A 25,204-nucleotide genomic window follows, 5' to 3' on the forward strand; every position below is an offset into this window, starting at 1 on the left:
AGTGGTAAAATTAAAGGGATAAACAATGTCATTTGAATATGATTGTAAATGTTTCAATAACTTAACGTGGGCAAAGTGATGTGCCAAGCAGTGTGGGTGCTGCAAAGCACCTGGGTCCTAAAAATATAAACCTTAACCCTAGGATTAAACCTCACCTCTGGTTACAGTGTGAGAGGAGTTTGACATGTTTTCTGTTGTTCCACATACATTTCTACAGCTGTTTCTTTCAACTCCAAAATCATGCAAAAGGTGAACTGGTGATGATCAAATACATGTCTAACACAATATTTGTATTTGCTTGTTTTCTATATTTACCATATTGGCACCAACTGCATTTTTACGATGCTGAATAAAAAAATAATCACTTATTGTTTAAGCAAAAATTATTTATTGTAAAGGCTATAACACGAATTGAAATAAACAGATGCAGACAAAATTTATTCACATCTGTTTAGAGAAGCTTTAAAAACTTAATAAAGCATTTTTTAAACTCATTTGTCACTGAACCTTGTAAGGTGTCGTGTGCACTTTTTAAACGTTTAAAAAAGCTAGAAAGTTGGTTTAAAAGCTGTGAAGACAGTGTAGCACTACATAATCCATCATATTGCCTCCTTCAGCTGTTAATTGCATCAGATGCACAAAGAATAATAAATTAAGAAGTGAATCAGGCCAGGTTTTATTTCTGACCTCTTCTGTTTAACTCTCCTACTCTCTTTTGTTTTTTTCAGAATGAGATACTGCACTGTTTAACCGTAAACAACCAGGCCTCAACTTTTGAAAAACGAGCATTTGAGAACTGCATCACAAACGACATAAATAATGTCAATATTCAGGATCTGTAATCCAGACATTGAAAAAGAATAGAAAGAGACGGTTGCAGCTGGACCGTCCTATAGACGCGTGAGATTCTGGAGAGCAGGAGAGTTTGGGGGTATAAAGCACTGTTTGCCCTGGAGGGTACGTGATGGGGCAGGGGGAAGGTGGGGGTCTCGACCCTCATCAATCTCACTCACAGCCACAGCGGAGGGGCCCAGCCTTTAGGCACAAACCCCCGTAGCAGCGCCAAACACACGAGGGCAAGGAAAAGACCCCGCTATTGTACACAGTGGGAGGATGCCATGCTCTCTGTCTATCTCTCTCACACACACACACATGCACGCGCACACACACACACACACACACACTTACAGTTAAGTTTTCTTTTGTTTTAATAAGAATTTCTATCAAACCAATCCTGAACACTTTACTGATTATTAAAATATTATATAATATTATTATATTATCACCATTCACTGACTTTTAATTATCAGGGCCTACATAACAATTGTGACATCACTAAATTACAACAGATTTAATTATGTAGTAGTTTTTTAAAGCTTTTAGACAAATGGCTTTTTATTTATCATTAGAATAATCCAGTAAGGAGTTCATCCTTATCTTAATGACTTCAAATTTCCCAGTTTATGTGGCTACAAAACAAGCCCAAATAATCACCCCCTTACCCCCATGCTTGGAACTTAGTATGGGGTGTTTTTGGTGATACAATGTATGTATTTGGTTTTTAGAAAAGTTTCCGCACTTTTTTCACTCTATTATTTAGAATTTCAGCAAAAATAAGTGCCTATGGTCAAGCCCATAGCCACTGATGCAGCGCTGCTTTCACATCATCATCAAATGAAAATCTTCTTTCTCTTTAAGCTTCTTTGAGCGTCCAAAAAGGTGGAAATCAGATGGCGCTAAATCCAGACTATAAGCTCTCTCTGTCTCTCAGACACGACCAATTACTACTCCTCCCGCCCTCACTGTTTTCAACCAAAATATAAAAGTGCGAAAACTTTTTGAAGATCCCTCTGATTTCCATTACACACATATAAGTCCAAAGAATATTGTTCCAGTGATTTGTTTAGATGCAATTTTGTAAGTGGGCTGCACGGTGCCTTGGTGGGTAGCACTGTTGTCTCACAGCAAGAAGGTCCTGGGTTCGATTCCCAGGTTTGCTTTTTTTCTTTGTGTCTGAGTGAATTTTTATTTAAGTTGTTGTATACAAAAAAGTAATGTGATGTAGCTCATGAATTTTAATTAATCTTCCCCACTCCTGGGAAGATTGCTGTCTTGAAGGCTCCTCATTTTGTAAACAATCCCTCTCACTGTAGAGATTCGTAGAGTTGGTAGCACTGTCACCTCACAGCAAGAAGGTCCTGGGTTTTATTCCCAGGTTCAACGGTTCAGGTCTTTTCTATGTGGAGTTTGCATGTTCCTCCCATGTCTGTGTGGGTTTCCTCCAGGAGCTCCGGTTTCCTCTCTTAGTCCATAGACATACAGGTTAGGCGAACTGGAAATACAAAATTAGCCATGACTGTGTTTGACATTAAACTTAAACTAAACTGATGAATCATGTGTAACCTGTAACCATCTGTCCTGTCATTGATGTAACCAAAGTGTAAGACAAGATGTTAAAATCCTAATAAACAAATAAAACAACTCAAGACTGATAAGTCATGGCTGATGTCCTTTCATCTTTGCATGCTGGCATGATGTAGACACAAACCAGAGTGCTCCAGAACACCAAACTGTCAAAGGTTTTTCATCCCTCTAAAAATAAATAAACTTTATTGTTATGATTAATAAATCTGATCATTTTATAAGAACCACACAGCTGCTAATTACTCTTTTAATTATAGTGGAGGTATAGAGGGTGTAGATATTTTCCCACCTCGTTTCTGTATGTTGGTTTATTTATTTATTTACTGTTTTACCACCACTTTATACTATTTAGGGTCACAATGGGTCCAGGAAACACCTGGACAGGTTGTCAGTCTATCACAGGGCAAACACACTCACACATACACACCTAACGCAATTTTAGTACCTCCAATTAACCTGACTGCATGTCTTTGGACTGTGAAGGACACCAGAGCTCCCAGAGGAAACCCACACGGATACGGGGAGAACATACAAACACCACACAAAAAAGACCCAGACCACCCCTCCTGGAAATCGAACCTAGGACCCACTTGCTGTGAGCCAACAGTGCTACCCACTGAGCCACATTGCCACCCTAAACTTTGGTTTACTTTTGAGACAATATTACAACATACACTGATCAGCCATAACATTAAAACCACCTCCTTGTTTCTACACTCACTGTCCATTTTATCAGCTCCACTTACCATATAGAAGCACTTTGTAGTTCTACAATTACTGACTGTAGTCCATCTATTTCTCTACATACCTTTTTAACCTGCTTTCACCCTGTTCTTCAATGGTCAGGACCCACACAGGACCACCACAGTGACACTGACATGGTGGTGGTGTGTTAGTGTGTATTGTGCTGGTATGATTGGATCAGACACAGCAGCGCTACTGGAGTTTTTAAATACCGTGTCCACTCACTGTCCACTCTATTAGACACTCCTACCTAGTTGGTCCACCTTGTACATGTAAAGTCAGAGACGATCGCTCATCTATTGCTGCTGTTTGAGTTACACTAACACACCACCACCTGACCATTAAAGAACAGCATGAAAGGGGGCTAACAAATCATGCAGAGAAACAGATGGGCTACAGTCAGTAATTGTAAAACTACAAAGTGCTGCTATATGGTAAGTGGAGCTGATAAAATTGACAGTGAGTGTAGAAACAAGCAGGTGGTTTTAATGTTATGGCTGCTTGGTGTATATTTAGGCCCTGATAATGTAAAACCTGGTGTTAAAGGAGGATGTATCTTTTCCCATGACTTTATATTTTATTTATAAGAAAAGTATCGGGGGTTGGGGTGATGTAGCCAAAGCTCTGTGATGGACTGGCTCCTGCCTTGCACCCAGTGTTTCCGGCTGAACTAGACCCACCAGGACTCTGAACTGGTTAAAGGAAATCAAACTTGAACTAAATTTAAACTACATGTAAATACTACTGTCTATATTTTAAGCTATCATTTGAATAAATCAATAGAGCACTTTAAAAGAGCACTTCAGAAAACCATTGTCACTTAACACAAACTGTCACTTAACACAAACCGTCACTTCATCATGTGACCTGCAAAATGGAATCTGAAACTCTACTACACAAAGACAAAGCCATACATTAATTCTATGCAGAAATGCCTCAGAGGTCACTGGGCCTGAGCTCATCTCAGATGGTCTGAAAGACAGTGGAAACGTGTGCTGTGGTCAGATGAGTTCACATTTCAGCTTGTTTTTGGGAAAAATGGACATCAAGTTCTCTTTGTTAAATATGAAAAAGACCATCCAGACTGTTATCAGTGAAGGGTGCAAAAGCCAACATCCATCATGGTATGGGGGACTTGCATATGTGTGAAGATACCATTGACGCAAAGGCATATATGGGGTTTTAGTGAGACACATACTGCAATCAAGGCAACATCATTTCAACAAGACGATGCCAGGCCTCATCTGGTATGGGCTACAACTGTAGATACAGAGTGTGTGTGCTTGACTGGCCTGCCTATAGTCCAGATCTGTCTCCTATTAAAAAAGTATGAAACAGCATGAAGAGGAGAGTCAAAAGATAGCGACCACAGACTGTTGAGCAACTGAAGTCTTAAGCAAGAATGAACAAAATTCCAACAATTAGTGTCCTCAATTCCCAACTATTAAAAACTCTCATTAATAGAAAAGGAGAAGGAACAAAGGAGTAAACACGTCTCTGTCTGAACTTTTTTAATTCTAAATATGTTTCTATTTACAAAATACAGTGAAGCAGAGCAGTAAAAACATTGGAAGTCTTTTCTTTCTACTTTTATCAGTTAAATAAAGATTCAAGAATTAACCAATCAGAGATTTTTTATTGTATTGTGTTTTACAAATGATCCCAACTTTTCTGGAAATGGGGTTTGTACTTAAGATATTCAAAAGCAAATGAGCAAAAGGTTTTGATCAGTAGATGTTATGTACTCAGTAATATTGTAAAAAAATAATGTGATTATTGTGACTTACTAAGGAGTCAACCAAGTGACATTAGTGTCAACTACAATATTGTTAGTTTCTAGTACTTGTAACTACTATTACTATTATTTTGTATAGTACTACCTAGTTTCTGCTTTGTACCCATATAAAGACGAGTCAAAAAATGCACATCAACAAGAAGCAAGCATTCAATGGTCAGGACTCTCCCAGGAGTGGTGGTGGGTCATTCTCAGCACTGCAGTGACAATTACATGGTGGTGGTGTGTTAGTGTGTGTTGTGCTGGTATGAGTTGCTCAGACACAGCAAGTCAAGTCAAGTCAACTTTATTTATATAGCGCTTTTTACAATATACATTGTCTCAAAGCAACTTTACAAAATCCAGGACCAACAGATACAAAAACCCCTGTTGAGCAAGCCGAGGGCGACTGTGGCAAGGAAAAACTCCCTGAAAATTACAGGAAGAAACCTTGAGAGGAACCAGACTCAACAGGGCCCATCCTTCTAATATGGACAGCAGCGCTGCTGGAGTTTTTAAACACCTCACTGTCACTGCTGGACTGAGAATAATCCACCAACCAAAAACATCCAGCCAACAGCGCCCCGTAGGCAGCGTCCTGTGACCACTGATGAAGGTCTAGAAGATGACCAACTCAAACAGCAGCAATAGATGAGCGATCACATCTACAAGGTGGACCAACCAGGTAGGAGTGTCTCATAGAGTGGACAGTGAGTGAACACGGTATTTAAAAACTCCAGCAGCGCTGCTGTGTCTGATCCACTCAAACCAGGAACACACACACTCACACACCACCACCATGTCAGTGTCACTGCAGTGCTGAGAATGATCCACCACCCAAATAATACCTGCTCTGTGGTGGTCCTGGGAGAGTCCTGACCATTGAATAAAAGCCAGAAAGGGGGCAAACAAAGCATGCAGAGGAACAGATTGACTACAGTCAGTAATTGTAGAAATACAAAGTGCTTATATATGGTAAGTGGAGCAGATAATATGGACAGTGAGTGTAGAAACAAGGAGGTGGTTTTATTGTTATTGCTGATCAGTGTATGTCAAATTATGAGGATGCATCAGAGCCAACAGCATGGGGGACTTGCATATGTGTAAAGGTACTACTGACGCAGAGGCATACATTGGAATTTTAGAGAGAATTTTGCTGCCATAAAGATGACATATTTTCCTGGAAAACACATGATTATTACAACGCGAGAATGCAAGGCCTCATTCTCAGTCTATGGCTTCATAGACACAGAGTGCATGTGCTTGACTAGCCTGCCTGCTGTCCAAATGTGTCTCCTATTGAAATTTCATAGTGAATCATAAAGAGGAGAAACAGACAATGATGAGCCCAGAGTGTTAAGCAACTGAAGTCTTGTATCAAGCAAGAATGGGGGAAATGTTCACTTGTACAGTGATGTAACACATTAATAAACATTGCATCAAAATCTAAACTCACATCAAAATCTACATGTGTTATTATTTACAAATACAGTTGTTCAGTATTTTTGTCAGTAAAATAAAGAGAATTAAGAAATGTTGTTTTTACTACATTTTACAAACAGTCCCAACATTTCTGGAAGTGGAATTTGTACATTAGGTGAGCTCCAATCAAACACTGCTGCGCCATTACATTAGATGCCTCAGCTCTGCTACTGGCTGGCCGGGCACCAACACGCAGAAACGATTGGCTAACGTCTGCCATGTATTTGCCACTGCTGCAATTACCACCTCTGCTGGCTGGTTGATAAAGCCTACACATAGACGGGGAATCATAGAGAGCAGTTCATGACTCTTTGTAGGTGATACTGATACTGAACTCATGCAGGTGAAAAGAAGTGGTTAGCAACAGCACACATGTAAAATTTAAAGCCTTAAACGTGTCAAATTGGTTTGATGTGTAAGAAATCAAGGCAACCTGGGCCAAACTGGACAAATTGTGGACAAACTCGTCTGGAGTTTTGAGATGAACATACTTAAAAGTCATAGCAGTGCACAACATCCGCTAGAACATTATTCTTAAGCTAAAGCTTTCTAATAAGCACTAAATTGCCCAAAATACAGCCAAGAAAAAAATTAAAGAGCATTTTAACTCTCCATGAGCTTCATCAGCCTGGAATTTATGACAGTGTAATTCAGAAATCTTTTTTATTCAAACCTGCTGTGTAAAGATTAAATTGAAGGAATCAAAATCTGGTCCACTGTGGACCACTGGACTAATATGGTCTGATTAGTCCATTAGTTAATGCGTTAACACACAATATCTGGTACCAAGTGTTAGTATATTTGTACAGGTCATTCATTTATTCATTCATTCATTCATTCATCCACTGTCTGTTTCCACCACATCCAATTTAGGGCTGTGATGGGTACAATTTACTGGGTGAAACACTCTGGACAGGTCACCAGTTCATCACATTGGGAGGAAACCGGAGCAGCTGGAGGAAAACTGGGAATCGAACACAGGACCTTCTTGCTGTGAGGCAACAGTGCTACCCACTAACCCACCCCAGACCAGAAACGTGTGGTCCGATCCAACAGATGAGCTACTGTAGCTCAGATTGCTGAAGAAGTTAATGCTGGTTCTGATAGAAAGGTGTCAGAATACACAGTGCATCACAGTTTGTTGCGTATGGGGCTGCATAGCCGCAGACCAGTCAGGGTGCCCATGCTGACAACATTGGGCATGTGAGCATCGGAATTGGAAAATGGAGCAATGGAAGAAGGTGGTCTGGTCTGATGAATCACGTTTTCTTTTACATCACATGGATGGCCGGGTGCGTGTGCGTCGCTTACCTGGGAAACACATGGCACCAGGATGCACTATGGGAAGAAGGCAAGCCGGCGGAGGCAGTGTGATGCTTTTGGCAATGTTCTGCTGGGAAACCCTGGGTCCTGCCATCCTGCCACCTACCTAGGCATTGTTGCAGACCATGTACACCCTTTCATGAAAACTTTATTCCCTGAAGGCTGTGGCATCTTTCAGCACGATGATGCACCCTGCCACAAAGCAAAAATGGTTCAGGAATGGTTTGAGGAGCACAACAACAAGTTTGAGGTGTTGACTTGGCTTCTAAATTCCCCAGATCTCAATCCAATTGAGCATCTGTGGGATGTGCTGGACAAACCAGTCCAATCCATGGAGGCCCCACCTCACACCTTACAGTTGTGTTAAAGGATCTGCTGCTGACATCTTGGTGCCAGATACCACAGCACACCTTCAGGGGTCTAGTGGAACCCATGTCTCAACAGGTCAGGGCTGTTTTGGCAGCAAAAGGGGGACCAACACAATATTAGAAAGGTGGTCATAATGTTATGCCTGATCGGTGTACACACGTGTATGTGTGCATATAGGCAAAATAGCAGAGAGGCACAATAGATTCAAGATGAGAGATAATAACAGGTGAACAAGTTGTCATATCAAGTGTATGTTCATATTAGCAACGTGTAATATATTTACAGTTGATAAAACTCACATTGGCACTTAATGCCTTGAGACGTGAATAATCTACCTTTAATATGACATGGCATGTGTCAAATTTATTTACTTAATCATAAGGCAGCGAGTAAAATGTGTGGGCGAGAGATAGACAGCAGCAGAGTGAAAGAGGAAAAGCTGAGCCATCTTGTATGCGTATGAATGCGCCAGGAAGATGAGGATCATTAATTTGTTTTAATTAATAGAGAAAATGTGGCATTCTGTTTTAGGACACACGGATAGACAAACCTTCAGCCTCACAGTATACACAATCAGATTGTGAGAAGATTTAGGACAGTGAAACTACTCAGCATCTGGGTATTAACGATTACACCAATTAAACCAAATGCATTGCAGGGTGGAGTAGGTGGCACAGCTGTCTAATGCACTAGACCACCACTGCTTAGATCCGAGTTTGAATCTCAGCTGTGCTATCAACCAGCCAGGTCTTATGTCTTACACAGACGTCAAGTCAAATGTATTTGTATATACACCGATCAGCCATAACATTAAAACCACCTCAGCTCCACTTACCATATAGAAGCACTTTGTAGTTCTACAATTACTGACTGTAGTCCATCTGTTTCTCTGCATGCTTTGTTAGCCCCCTTTCATGCTGTTCTTAAAAGGTCAGGACTCTCCCAGGACCACTACAGAGTAGTGGGTCATTCTCGGTACTGCAGTGACACTGACATGGTGGTGGTGGGTTAGTGTGTGTTGTGCTGGTGTGAGCGGATAAGACACTCACTTTCACTCATTTTCTTAACCGCTTGTCCAATCAGGGTTGTGGGGGGGTGCTGGAGCCTATCTCAGCTTTTTAATGGGCGCAAGGCACACAGTAACACCCTGGACGGGGCACCAGTCCATCGCAGGGCAGACACACATACACACACCCATTCACCTATAGGGCAATTCAGCGTCTCCAATTAACCTGACTGCATGATTTTGGACTGTGGGAGGAAACCGAAGCTCGTGGAGGAAATGCAAACTCCATACAGAAAGGACCCGGACCGGACCGCCAGGGGGTCATATCTCCTCTCAAACAACTAAGCAGTAATAATACTTTTCTCAATGCACCATGGTCAAACTAGCTATCTAAATAACAATGCTCAGACTGTGAAACAAATATTCTGAAACAATAAATACAGAGCCTACAACATCACACTTATGCAAAACTGCTGTTTTTATTTTAACTTTAACACACAGAACATTTAGCAGCATTTTTGGTTTCACTTACGTTCAAGCTGTTGTTCACGTGACGCATCTCGCTTTACGGTGTGTCTACAATTGGAAGATGTGGATGTCAATCAAACGTGATGGACCAGTTAGAACTGACACAGATGTGAGATTTTCCATTTAAAGTTCTGTCACATTTTTAGATTATTAAAAACCAAAGCTCGCTTATTAAAAAACCCTGCTGGATTTTGAAGAGGACGTCTGTGACTAAACGGGAAACGATGTAGTTTGTTTTATTTCATAATACTAATGGATTAATCGTTGAGGATGTGAGTGATCTCCAAGCCGGGACAAGATCTTTATCTCAGGTGAGCGATTTATCATTTATAAAGCGATTTTTATTGTGTTTAAACAGTGTTTTTAGATGTGGCAGTAGTAGATGATTTTTATTGTGTTTAAACAGTGTTTTTAGATGTGGCAGTAGTAGATGATTTTTATTGTGTTTAAACAGTGTTTTTAGATGTGGCAGTAGTAGATGATTTTTATTGTGTTAAACAGTGTTAAGATGTGGCAGTAGTAGATGATTTTTTTAAATGCTAAAAGTTTAAGTAGATCAGCGTGTGATCTAAATGGCGCTCTGTTGGAACGTATATTTGTGTGTTGTTGTTGCTTTACACACAAACAATGACCTTATTTATATTAAGTGTTATTTACATTAAGTGTTATTTACATTAAGCAACAGTATCGGATCGGATTACACGTTTTTATTCTTTCGATATCCAATCCAGTGATTTGGGCTAATATCGGTGCCAGTCCTAGTATTTATGCACACGCTTCTCTTACACCTCCTAGAATCATCCTTATCATAGACACTGAGAAGCAGGGCTTAGGGGTTACATTTCAAATTGTGTTTTAATGAGAATCATTTAATAATAAATGTTTTATTTAAACTATTATTCCTTACCCAGATTGTAGCTAAATATAAATTATAGCTATGCATCTACAGAGGAATGGTAACATTAGTCTTTGGGTGTGACGATTTGACATTTTCAGGGCAGGTAAATTTAAAAATGTGTCCTGTGCATGAAACAGCAGAGAGCATTATAGATTATTCCTTAATACTAAAACAATTGATTTTGTGTAATAAATAACAATAAATGTATTTAAAAAGGTCTATCCAGAAATAGGGCAAGTCTTTGCCTTAGGAATATCTTTAATTTGAAAAAATAAATTGTGTTGGCATGTTAAATTTGGCAGTTTTCAACTTTCTATAAAGGTTCTGCGATGATAAAAATTGAGAGGACATGAAAGGCACTAAACTTCATTCTGGTATTAATTCAGTATATCCACTAAATATACACCGATCAGCCATAACATTATAACCACCTCTTGTTTCTACACTCACTGTCCATTTTATCAGCTCCACTTACCATATAGAAGCACTTTGTAGTTCTACAATTACTGACTGTAGTCCATCTGTTTCTTTGCATGCTTTGTTAGCCCCCTTTCATGCTGTTCTTCAATGGTCAGGACTTTCCATTACCACTACAGAGCAGGTATTATTTAGGTGGTGGATCATTCTCAGCACTGCAGTGACACTGACATGGTGGTGGTGTGTTAGTGTGTGTTGTGCTGGTATGAGTGGATCAGACACAGCAGTGGTGATAGGTGATAATATAACAGGCCACTTGTAGATGAATACTAAATAAAATATTAGGGAAAAATGTAGCTTTCATTATGTCAAATAGAAAGTTGCACAAGAACAATTTTATAATATCATAATATCAATAGAACTCTATTACATTTATACCGGCACCCTTACATAATCAGAACATTTAGTTCATCTTATTTGAATAGTTCGATTGATCAAAGTTGTGTCGATGTAATGACTATGGTCATTTGGTTATTTTTAATTATGTATATGCTTTATAAAGGGAAAGTATATGCTCAATCAGTTATGTTAATGTGACCGTATAAAGCGGCATAAACATGGTGCTGTGCGGTCTATTAACACCAAGGCAGTTTGGGTATTGCAGTAGTGATGCATTGCAGCATTCGTAAAATGAATAAATATAAATAACATAAAGCTGTTATTAGTATTGTGTGTGTGTGTGTGTCTGCCCTGCGATGGACTGGCGTCCCGCCCAGGGTGTTACTGTGTGCCTTGCGCCCATTGAAAAGCTGGGATAGGCTCCAGCACAACACACACACACACACACACACACGCGACCCTAATTGGATAAGCAGATAAAAAAATTAATGAAAAAATTAATGTTATTTGTATCCTTTTAATATACAGTAAGTAAGTAGGGAAGGAAGGAAGGAAGAAGGGACAGACAGACAGGAAAGAATGAAGGAAGGAAGGAGGGAGGAGGGATAGAGGGAGGGAAGGAAAGAAGGAAGGGAGGAAGACAGACAGAAAAAATGAATGAAACAGACGAAAAGAAAAAAGAAAGACAGACAGACAGACAGACAGACAGAAAGAAACACAGACAGACAGAAAGCAAGACAGACAGACTAAAAGAAACACAGACAGAAAAACAGAAAGAATAAAAGACAGACATACAGACAAAAAGAAAGACAGACAGAAAGAATAAAAGACAGACATACAGACAAAAAGAAAAAAGAAAGAAAGAAAAACAGACAGGCAGAAAGACAGACAGAAATAATAAAAGACAAACAGACAAAAAGAAAAAAGACAGACAGAAAGAAAGAAACACAGACAGACAAAAAAAAAGACAGACAGACAGACAGAAAGAATAAAAGACAGACATACAGACAAAAAGAAAAAAGAAAGACAGACTGAAACAAAGAAACACAGCCAGACAAAAAGAAAGAAAGACAGACAGACAGACAGACAGACAGACAGACAGACAGAATGGACTTAAGACAGGGACCAGACAAAGATCCAGACACATTGGCCTCAAAATAAGCGCAGCCTCGAACCCACACTTATGAATGCAGATAAGGTTCATTCTAATAATCTATCGACATCTTTTACTAATACATCCAGCAGAAGGTGTGAGAGAAAGAGAAATACTAGATGGAGAGAGAGAGCGGATGGCAGAGGACAAGGACCAAAATGCAAAAATCAATTTGCCCACTAAAACAGATGACCCTAAAGGCTGGATGGGGCCGGTAATGGCGGGGGGCCCTCCCATGGTAAATTCAATTTGCCCAGCCCCACCAACTCAATTTACGCTTCTATTCGGGGGCAGGAGAGAGGAGCGGCGCCACGGGATCAAACGTCCCCACGGCCCCTGCGGCTCTTCTACATATGTTCCTCTTCCCAAACCTAATCAGACTGCTTTCATCTTTAGAAGGGTTGCTTTCTTGCTTTACCTCTACCTCTCTTTATTAGCCAATATGTCTCTACATTTCCCCAGCTTCTTCTACTACCGCTCCCTACTGCTGTCTCACTCTCTCTCCCTCTGCTTTTCTCTGCGGGATTGAAATGTGTGAGGAGCAAAAACCACTTAGTCACCACTCGATAGCCTGAACTATTAAAAACACAAGTGCATTTGACAGTGAAATGTTTACATTTATATGGTAGCATTGCATTTATTACAGCATTTTCGGTGGGTGGTATTCATTTATTTATTCATTTTTTGACATTTTTAATCCTAAAGTTTTGTTAGAGTGGCTGCAGTGCAAGTGTCCACAAATAATATGAAACACAAGAAGCAACTTATTTGGTACATTAAAAAGTCGTGGTGCAACAATGGTAGTTTTTCTATAAATACTATTTTTTTAAATCCTATTATTTAAAATAAATAAATTATATATATATATATATATATATATATATATATATATATATATATATATATATATATATATATATATATATATATATATATAAAGGAATATTATACTGTAAATAAATCCATGTAATATGATTTACATATTTAATATGTGTTTAATTAAAAGTGCAGGTCAAGAAAACATACAAAACATCTAATTACAAACCCATTCTGATGAACATCACTTATGCAAATTCTCAGGACCATGTTTCTGATTTAATTATTAATTTCTCGGTTATAAAACCAGTTCAGATCAGTCCAAGTCATGTAGAAGTAACGGAAAATGAAATGCTTATATATGCTACTGATTAGTGTCTGGAAAGATGGCATGGATTAAATATGTGTCTATATTTTTTAAACTATATTTTTAACTAAATTGTAAATATAATTACTCTTATATTATTAACTTTATTTTACTGATAATATGTATTTTATACAGATGCAAAAAAAAGCAATTTACATAATAATGTTAATATAATATTTACTTATTTAACATGTCTTATAATCTTCTATTATATATTTCTTGAATGTATCTTGTTAAAAAGTGGATATATTTAATCAAATCCACTTTAGAATTTTCTTAGTAGATTAGACATAAAATTGAGAATTTACAGAGTGTTAACATGGACAGCCTGGGGATTTTTCTTTGATCGACATATAGTTTACCATTTATATTTACTGATTTTAATCACTGACATTTTTATGGACAAGCATTTAACAATAAGACACTAATTTTGTGTCTATTTGGAATTTATCTCCAATCGTTTATTTTTTTTATTATTGTCTATTATAATTGTTATTTATTTTTATTATTATTTTATTTGTACTATTAAGTGTACTTTTGTAAATGTATGTAGAAAATTTTGCTTTGTCATCAGTTTGAGATAATATTATAAAGATAGTTTAATGCTATGACAAAAAAATCATTTGTATTTATGGCTTATTTTTAATTTAAAGTGTAGGTTAGAAAAAATCTTTTTTTTTATTTTTAATATATATATTTTTTAAGTAATAAAAAATAAGTTTCTACTTTTTTTCTGTAAAACAGACTATTTGTAGACACACAGCCAATGAATGAATAATTCTACATTATGTACATGTCATTTATTCATTGTATATATATCTATCTATCTATCTATCTATCTATATATATATATATCTATATATCTATATATATATAGTATATATATATATAAATTGCAGAAATGTTTGCTATTACATAACCTAGAAGCAAAAAATTTATACTAATATTTGTATTATGTACATTTATAAATATATATATATATATATATATATATATATAAGAAAAAAATTATTAAATATATAAATTGCAGAAATGTTTGCCATTACATAACCTAGAGACAAGTAATTTATACTGCTGTTTATATTATGTACATTTATATTATATACATATATATATATATATATATATATATATATATATATACATATATATATATATATATATATATGAGAAAAAAATTACTATATATATAAGTTGAAGAAATGTTTGTCATTACATAACCTAGAGACAAATAATTTAGACTACTATTTATATTATATATATATATATATATATATATTATATATACTACTATTTACTACTATTTACTACTATTTACTATTACATAATATATATATTATGTACATTTATATTATATATATATATATATATATATACGTATATAAATTGCACAAATGTTTGGCATTACAAAACCTAGAGACAAATAATTTTTACTACTATTTACTATTACATAATATATATATTATGTACATTTATATTTTATATATATATATATATATATATATATAAATTGCACAAATGTTTGGCATTACATAACCTAAAGGCAAATCATTTATACTGACAGTAAGTAACAATTCACTTAAACTGAGTGAAACATGTTTAAATGCTGAAGTTACGCAGTTATATTCACATTTATTTGTATAATAGAACATAATCAGACAGACTTCATCTAAATCTCCACCTCTTTCACTCACTTTGTCTCTCTAATTTCTCTTGTAATTGGCATTTCTTTCTCTCTCTCTCTCTCTCTCTCTCTCTCTCTCTCTCTCTCTCTCTCTCTCTCTCTCTCTCTCTGTCTCTCTCTCTCTCTCTCTCTCTCGCTCTACTTTGCACATCCTCTGATTGGACAGAGAGGTGCTTTTCTACAATCTCATTGGATCTCTCTCTCTCTCTCTCTCTCCCTTACTCTCTCTCTCTTACCGCCTCTTTCTCTCTCACCCTCTGCTTCCCTCCCATGATGCCTGTGCTCGGTGAGCAGGAGCCAGAAGTCCGTCCAATCATTGTCTGAGCTATCAATCAAAGCTGACGGGCCCAAGCGACATGAAAAGAACCCTCAGTGGCAGCCATTAACCAAGCTCCCCCCTCCCTCTCTGGTTCTCTGCTGCTCCCTCTCTCTCTCTCAGCCCCCCACGCTTTGTTTTCCTTTCAGCGGACAAAAACAGACTGACAAGATGGAGGGCTGGACATTAATCAAACCCCCATGGAACCACCTCTTCCTCCAAGATAATAAATAAATTCCAGTCCTCTCATTGGACAGATGCTCACGGTGCTTATAACTCTCTCTCTCACACACACACATATTCTCTCGCTTGCTCTTGCTCTCTCACATTTTAAAGGGTCCTCATCTGCTCTCTTGCAGGGTAATTCCCTACAGATCAGAGAAGGGCAGGTGTTCTGCTTGCCAGCCGAGACCAGGCACCCCCGTTCCTCTCCAGGGGCCTGGTGTTGCCCTGACAACTGGTCAACCTGTGCCATGTCCTGTCTTGCTCCTAGTCGCATTTCTTCCCTTTCTTACTCTTGGTTCCAGTGTTAAACAGGACTTCCCGGGTTTTATAATTGCCAGGGGTCAATATCATGTCTAACATCTGGCTTATCATCATCCTGGAGAAATTAAACTCTCTTTGTCTCGCTCTGTCTCTCTCGTCTCTTTCCCGGATCGTCCTGACAATCTCTCCCATCACAGACATTCTTCAGCCGTGATATTTCCTGGATCTGAATATGTATGAGAGCAAACACATCAGCGTGTTAGCATCAGGAGGCAGGTACCTGTCTAATACACCTTAAAACACACATTAGTCAAAATCACCACTCGCCCCTCATAACAGAGCGTACAAGAAAAAGTCACACGGGTAATGAAGCTCAAACAGAAAGCGGGAAAATCCGAACGCACGGAGACAAATGAACGTTATCAAACTTCTTATCTTTTCTGTCCCATTAGAGTGATCGCTATGAAGTTTGCTGGGCTTAACAATGCTTGTTATTCTTCACGGTTAAAAACCATGTTAATAGATTAGCATCTAGTGGGGTTAGCATCCAGTGTTAGACAGATACAGAACATTAACTTCACAACTTTTGTGTCCTGATTTATTATACGCTGGCCACTTATTTAACAGCAGTAAAGAATTGTACTACTGATTGGCTAAAAGCTTTATGAAGGATTGTGTCATTAAATTTGAGACACCTGTCTGCCCTAAAGTTTGCAATTGGGCACAGTAATACCTAAGAACACATATCACAAGGCTAGGTCAATACTACTACACTGAGATTAGGCTCATGCTGCATTTATATAGCCTAGTAAACTGAAAAATACATCTTTTATAGTGGGGTATTGTACAACCCCAAATCAGAAAAAGTTGAGGACAGTATGGAAAATGCAAAATGAAAATGCAGTGTTCCTAACATTTACTTTGACTCTTTGACAACAGCTGATATAACCACATGGGTGAGGGATTACTTTTGTCAAGCATTACAATATAGAGTTACATGCTCAAATGCCACTTAAATCTTTACTGTGCATAAAAGAAGCCTTATGTTAACCATGTCCAGAAAGCGGCATCGACTTCTCTGGGCTAGGAGGAATCTAGGTTGGACCATCACACTGTGGAAACGTGTATTGTGGTCAGGTGAATCAGCTTTCCAGGTGTTTTTTGGTAAAAATGGATGCTGTCTGCTCTGGATCAAAAACAAAAAGGAACATCCAGACTGTTATGAGCAACAAGTCCAAAAGCCAGGGTCTGTCATGGTAAGTGGCTGTGTCAGTGCCCTTGCCAAAGGTCATTTACACTACTGTGATGGCAGCATTAATGCAGAAAAGTACATTCAGATCTTAGAGCAACATATGCTGCCTTCAAGACGTCATCTTTTCCAGGGACGTCCATGCAGTTTTCAACAAGACAATGCAAAACCACATGCTGCACACATTACGAAGGCATGGCTGCGGAAGAAGAAGGTACTGGTACTGGACTGGCCTGCCTGCAGTCCTGACCTGTCCCCAACAGAGAATGTGTGGAGAATTTTGAAACAAAAAATTGTCTCAGACTGTCTGGCAGTAACATTGCATTTAAAATGCTGGTAAAATTACAATAACGAACTACAATAACGACCCCGTACTGTTGCACATTTTAAGACGTGTTTGCAGGAAGAATGAGACAAAATAAAACCTGAAACACTAAATCGCTTGGTCTCCTCGGTGCCAAAACATCGTTTAAGTGTGGTGAAAAGGAATGGCAAGATTACAAAGTGGTAAATGCTTTACTGTCCCAACATCTTTGGAATGTGTTGCAGATCTGAAATGCAGGAATGGATGTTTATTAATAAATGAAATGAAGTTGAGCAGACAAAACATGAAATATCTCAGCTTTATCCTGTCTGCAATCAAATAAAAGTCAAAGTAAATGTAAGAAACTCCATGCAAAGAATATAAATGGAATGTAAAAATAAAACAATAATTTCAACTGATTTATAGCATTAAAAATGTAATTTGGCTTGGTGTTTAGATATACATCCTAAAAATATTCATCTTAAAAATATCCTTTATAACAGCTCTGTCAAAAATGCTATTTCTGCCATAATATTTGCCCTTCCTCTGTCAGCAACGAGAAGACTAATGAAAAGATAACGTGGTACACCGAGTGTGCCACAACTGGTACCACGGCACCCTGCCTTGCAGGACATTGTGGGATATGTCCTTCGCAGGAGCGCCTGCTCAGATGATGTATTACAGCTCAGTAGGAATTGTATGCTACTCTAGGAGGAGGGGCAACACCAGCATTCTGTAAACTCTTAATTTCTCTTTTCCTTTTCCATGTTTTTGACCAGGTCCATTATGAGCCTGCTGTGAGCCCACGGGTGTTTGGGTTGGCCCGAAGAGCACGAAGGAGCCAAAAGAAAGTCTGTTAAGTCCTCAGTGCTTTATTGCACCTGTAAATAACGACATACATGTACATTTTAATGAGAATTAGCTTGGTTTGTTTGTTAAATGAGCATGGTTTGGGTAGAATAAAAATGAATAAATAGAAAAAGGAAATAAAGGTAGTCTGTAATTTAGTCATGTCATGAAATTGTAGCTACAGCAAACTTTTATTAGAGTAAATTTTACCAGCATTTTAAATGCAATGTTACTGCCAGACAGTCTGAGACAATTGTTAGCAAGCCAAGCTAACTAGGAAAGTACAAATAAAATATACCCACCTCGACTGCAATCGGGGATCCCCCAGCAGCAGAAGACAAATTGACTATGCTAAATTAGGAGACGATGGGAGAAAATGCATAAATAAAATAGAAAAAACAATGCTACCTAAGCTAAAATTGGGTCTAAAGAAATCTGATGAAACCACCAGTGTTTTATTTAATTTATAAATTGACTACAACTGCAAATATGCAAAATACAGAAGGAAAAATTGTTTTGGGTTGTCACAAACTGCATAAAAAGGGATGTTGTTATGGTACTATACTGGATGGATGGATGGATGGATGGATAGACATGTGGATGGCCACATGAACAACAATTGGCTGAGCCAGACCAGGGATTCCTTATAACTGGTGCAATTATGACCTCTGCTGGCTGATTGATGGCGCCTGCACTGAGTCAAGAAATAATGCTAATCAGGGTGTGGCTCTCTACACACAAGGCTGTGCTCGTGCAGGTGAAAAGAGGCAGTCAGTACTGCGCATGTGTCGGAGGGGGCATGTGTCAGTTGCGAAGCTCCTCAGTCAGCAGTGGAGGGTTGGATCGGTAGAGGTGAAGCGAAACGCAATCAGGGTAATTGGATACGACTAGATAAGAAATATGACTATATGACTATATGACTATAATAATAACTATACAGTAGGTAACAAAAAACTAGCAGTTCAGAAAATAAAATAACATCAGTATAATAACATTCACTCAAATCTGCACAAATCACAGCTCAACACATGCAAATATCTGATATTTGCCTTAATAAATATTTAAAAATTAAATTTTTTATGGTGTTCAGGTGGCACAGCAGGATATTCCATGAACGCACCAGCGCTGGGATTCTGAACTCTCAGAGCTACCGATCGTCAGGGTGCCCCCTTGCAGGTACAATTGGCAGTGCCTGCAGCAGACAAATTTGGCCACTAGTCTGCTGGTAGCCCAAGGCGCATGTACAGAAGTGGAGGAACACGAAGATCAATATGTGACTCCACTGAAGTATGGTTGATTAAAAAGGGGTCGATGGACTGCGTACACGTCAGAGGGAGCATGTGTCAGGCAAATATACCCTCCTTAAACGGGATCAGCAGCGAGTCACCAGCAGCGGAAGACTAATTGGCTACACTGAATTGGGAAGGGAAAAACAAATAGTAAAAAATACCATCTTTTTTTATTAAAATGGCTTAAATACACTTATATACACTTCATAATAAAATAAAGTATACTGTACATTGCACCATTATTACTTGGTCATCCTTATAGTTGCTCGCTCATTTATACATCGCTAAGTGTCTATCTATCTTGGAAAAACAATACAGCCTGAACAAAACTACAGTCCATCCCAGTCCATTACACAACCTGCTTACACAGAGCAGTCAATCTACCTACTAGAATTTTAAAGGAAATCGATTTACTTTTGAGTTATTATAGTGTATTTGGGTTTTTGGTTGGGTTGTTTGGTTGTTGGCTTCGTAAACAGACCACACAGAATAGACAGACAGTCCAACACGTCGGGCCATGCACACCAGACGCCAGATAAGAAAAGAACACAATAAGGATGTTCAAAATTGTAGCTACAACAGAACGGCCATTGATTTCCTGTTAGCGGAACTACTGTCTGAAAATGGAAGAGGGGGGTCTCTAAGATGGCTGGATCAGTGAAGATATGGTTGTAGTACCAAACCGCTGTTTTTTTCTGAGCTCAGATCTGTTGAATCATTGACACCTAAATGGATTAGGTTCATGTATCACTGATAATGGCCCAGCCCCTCGCTCGTATGTCAGTGAGCCAGTGTGTGCGTGTGATAAGCCCTATTGATTATGTACCATATTTAGTTCCCACGCCGTCCTTTGTCCCCAGTCTTGCAGATTTTCTTCCTTTCTAATTTTAGTAGGGGGAGGGGAGGGTTGGCACAGCTGCCTGGTGGAAGGATGAGTTACTCACAGAGCAGCATGTAGCATTTCTGGATCTAGAGACTTGAGACCTGAATATGTGAAGGTACTTAACATGTGTTAATATGTTAATAGCTTTCAGTATGTACGAAGCACAAAAAATAATGTATACCCTTATACAACCCCAAATCAGAAAAAGTTGGGACAGCATGGAAAATGCTTTTTGACTTTTACTTCATTGTAGACAGGATGAACCTGAGATGTTTCATGTTTTGTCTGCTCAACTTCATTTCATTTATAAATAAACATCCATTCCTGCATTTCAGGCCTGCAACACATTCCAAAAAAAGTTGGTAGAGTAAAGCATTTACCACTTTGTAATGTTGCCATTCCTTTTCACCACCTAAAAGACGTTTTGGCACAGAGGATACTAAGTGATTTAGTGTTTCAGCTTTTATTTTGTCCCATTCCTCCTGCAAACACGTCTTAGTATGTGCAACAGTACGGGGTCGTCGTTGTCGCATTTTTTGCTTCAAAATTCTCCACACATTCTTTATTAGGGACAGGTCAGGACTGCAGGCAGGCCAGTCCAGTACCCGTACCCTCTTGTTCCGTAGCCATGCCTTTGTAATGTGTGCAGCATGTGGTTTTGCATTGTCTTGTTGAAAAATGCATGAACATCCCAGGAAAAGATGATGTCTTGAAGGCAGCATATGTTGCTCTAAGATCTCAATGTACTTTTCTGCATTAATGCTGCATCACAGAAGTGTAAATTATCTTTGCCAAGGGCACTGACACAGCCCCATACCATTACAGACCCTGGCTTTTGGACTTGTTGCAGATAACAGTCTGGATGGTCCTTTTCAACTTTGGTCCAGAGCACACGGCATCCATTTTTGCCAAAAAGACCTGGAATGCTGATTCATCTGATCACAATACACGTTTTCACTGTGTGATGGTCCATCCTAGATGCCTCAGAGCCCAGAGAAATCAACACCGCTTCTGGACACTCATGTTAAGTGGGGGTTCTTGATGCAGTGCCATCTGAGTTATCGAAGATCACAGACGTTCAGCTTAAGCTTGCGTCCTTAGCCTTTAGGCACTGAAATTCCTCCTGATTCCTTGAATGGTTTAATGATATTATGCACTGTAGAGGTAGAAATATGCAAATCCCTTCCAATCTTTCTTTGAGGTACATTGTTTTTAAACATTTCAACAATTTTCTCACATTTGTTGACAAACTGGAGATCCTCTGATCTGGCCTTTTCTGGATGCTGCTTTTGTACCAAATCATGATTACAATCACCTGTTTGGAATCACATCATTATTTAGTTTTTTCACCTCATTACTAGCCCTAAATTGTCCCCGTACCAGCTTTTTTTGGAATGTGTTGCAGACCTGAAATGCAGGAATGGAGGTATATTAACAAACGAAATGAAGTTGAGCAGACAAAACATGAAATATCTTGGGTTTAAACTGTCTGCAATCAAATAAAGTCAAAGTAAATGTAAGGAACACTGCATTGTTATATTATTTGCATTTCCCATACTGTTCCAACTTCTTCTGATTTGGGGTTGTAGTTCGCAATAAATGTTTCCTATGTTCTAGCTGCTGCATTGAATCATTTATTTCATATATTCATTGATTTTAAAAGTAACTAAGTTAGATTACAAGTTACTTTATTAGTTACATTCAGCAGCTGCCGACAGCACCCCCCGCCGCCTCAACATAAAAATGACAACCAGTTTTGCCAATACTCACTTTATTGGAAGTGCATTTTTAACAGTAACAATGTATCTCCTGACATTTAAAGTTGAACTGAAAAACTATTTCCTGAAAAAAATACGTTTTTATAAAAATAAAATAAAGACAGTTTCTCTTGAATTAACTTAACATAAATAATTGTTTTTATAAAAAATAAAATAATAAGAAACAAGAAAGATAGCGGAAAACGGAGTCCTCTGTTCACAAGTGTAAGTAAGATAAATAAAATAAAAATTTTTAAAGACAAATAAATAACAAAAAGACGATAAATATCCAAAATTTTGGCGAGTGGGGTTTGTAATGAGTCTGTAACTATGGTGATATTACGTCATCACGTCCCCACGTCATCACTTGACGTTGGTATGATGGCGGATGTAGTACGTAGCGGTGTTGTGTGCATACTGCATACTTCTGTACTGAAAGTATGTTCTTTTTTACCGGCCGAGTAGTGCATACTTCCTCCAATCTAGTACGTACTCTGTAAGTATGCAATTTCGGACGCAGCTCGTGACTTAATTGTCGCATAGGCCAGACGTCACTCCCCGAGACGCAAGAAGAAAGCAAAAATATATCTTTTTACTAAGGAAAATGACAAAAATAGTAACGCACAGTAACTTGGATAAGTAACTTTAATCTGATTACTGGATTGGAAATGTGGTCAGATTAGAGTAACGCGTTACTAAATAACGCGTTACTGACATCAGTGCTTATGACATTATAGTTACTGGCATATGTACTTACTGTATTACTCTTACTGCCAGTACAACAGCAACAGGACAATACAGAGCAAAAATACTCTAGTGTGTGGTGATGCTAATACATACTGCTAATACATACTAATGTATACTTGCAGTGCCATCTGAGTTATCGAAGATCACAGACGTTCAGCTTAAGCTTGCGTCCTTAGCCTTTAGGCACTGAAATTCCTCCTGATTCCTTGAATGGTTTAATGATATTATGCACTGTAGAGGTAGAAATATGCAAATCCCTTCCAATCTTTCTTTGAGGTACATTGTTTTTAAACATTTCAACAATTTTCTCACATTTGTTGACAAACTGGAGATCCTCTGATCTGGCCTTTTCTGGATGCTGCTTTTGTACCAAATCATGATTACAATCACCTGTTTGGAATCACATCATTATTTAGTTTTTTCACCTCATTACTAGCCCTAAATTGTCCCCGTACCAGCTTTTTTTGGAATGTGTTGCAGACCTGAAATGCAGGAATGGAGGTATATTAACAAACGAAATGAAGTTGAGCAGACAAAACATGAAATATCTTGGGTTTAAACTGTCTGCAATCAAATAAAGTCAAAGTAAATGTAAGGAACACTGCATTGTTATATTATTTGCATTTCCCATACTGTTCCAACTTCTTCTGATTTGGGGTTGTAGTTCGCAATAAATGTTTCCTATGTTCTAGCTGCTGCATTGAATCATTTATTTCATATAAATGTGGCAGTCGTAGCTCAGCGGCTGAGATACTGGACTAGTAATCAGAAGCTTGTCAGTTCAATCCTCACTGCTGCCATGTTGTCACTGTTGGGCCCCTGAGCAAAGCCCTTAAGACTCCGTAACTTAAGGCTCTGCTAAATACACCTAAACATTCAGTTTTCCTAATCTTACACACACCTTGCATCTGTCACATGTACACATGGGTGAGGTTGCTTTGGTCATTTTCTCACTGATTTATTTTGACAGGTTTAGCTACTATTAAATAAATGTCACTTTACAGTACTTGGCAGACTCTCCTATTCAGAGTGACTTGCTAAAGTGATTAAATAAACCAGAACATGCTACGTTTTGGCTTTGTCCCAAACCACATACTACTGTACTAAATAGAATGTCAAATTACTGCACTAGTGATTTTGCTAGTATTATGACACATATTGTAGCGTGCATGGTTTAGAATCAAACTATTCCTTTACTATTTACTAACTATTTACTACTGTTTAAAGATAAAAACAACCGAGACTTAAAAATCATCCCGTTTACCCACCCGAGGTTGAAAACTGCAAGCTGAGACTGCTGTGCCAAAAATGCTGCTCCTGCTAGATATGATGGGAACCTGGCATGTTTGCACCAAAAATCTCCAGAACTCACTTCAGACTGGACTGAATAATGAAGAACTCCAACTGTTTACAAAATTACTGTTTTTTGCTAGTTATACCATTTGGTTCAGTTTAATTTTGTGTAAATCCTATTCTTTTAAATGATCCTCCAGGCCACCCAAGGAGGATGGGGGTCCCTGCTGAGTCTGGTTCCTCTCAAGGTTTCTTCCTGTAATTTAAAAGAAGATTTTCCTTGCCACTGTCACCCTTGGCTTGCTCAACAGGGGGTTTTGGTGTGTCAGTCCTGGATTCTGTAAAGCTGCTTTGAGACAATGTCTAATGTAAAAAGCGCTATACAGTGGTACCTTGAAACTCAACGTCAATTGGTTCTGGGAGTGGTGTTGAATTTAAAAGGTATTGAGTTTCAAGGTATTTTTTCCCATTAGGATGTATGGGAAACTTGTTAATGCGCTCCATGGTCCCATGGACTTATATTTTAGGCTTAAGTAAAATAATGGGGTTGTATTTGACACTTATACACTGAAGATAACACAAATATAATATAAAACACTGAAATAAAAAGCTTTTTTTTAATTCTTACAATTTCTCAGAACTCCAAG

Source organism: Trichomycterus rosablanca, chromosome 22, assembly GCF_030014385.1.
Source record: "Trichomycterus rosablanca isolate fTriRos1 chromosome 22, fTriRos1.hap1, whole genome shotgun sequence".
Taxonomy (NCBI): domain Eukaryota; kingdom Metazoa; phylum Chordata; class Actinopteri; order Siluriformes; family Trichomycteridae; genus Trichomycterus; species Trichomycterus rosablanca.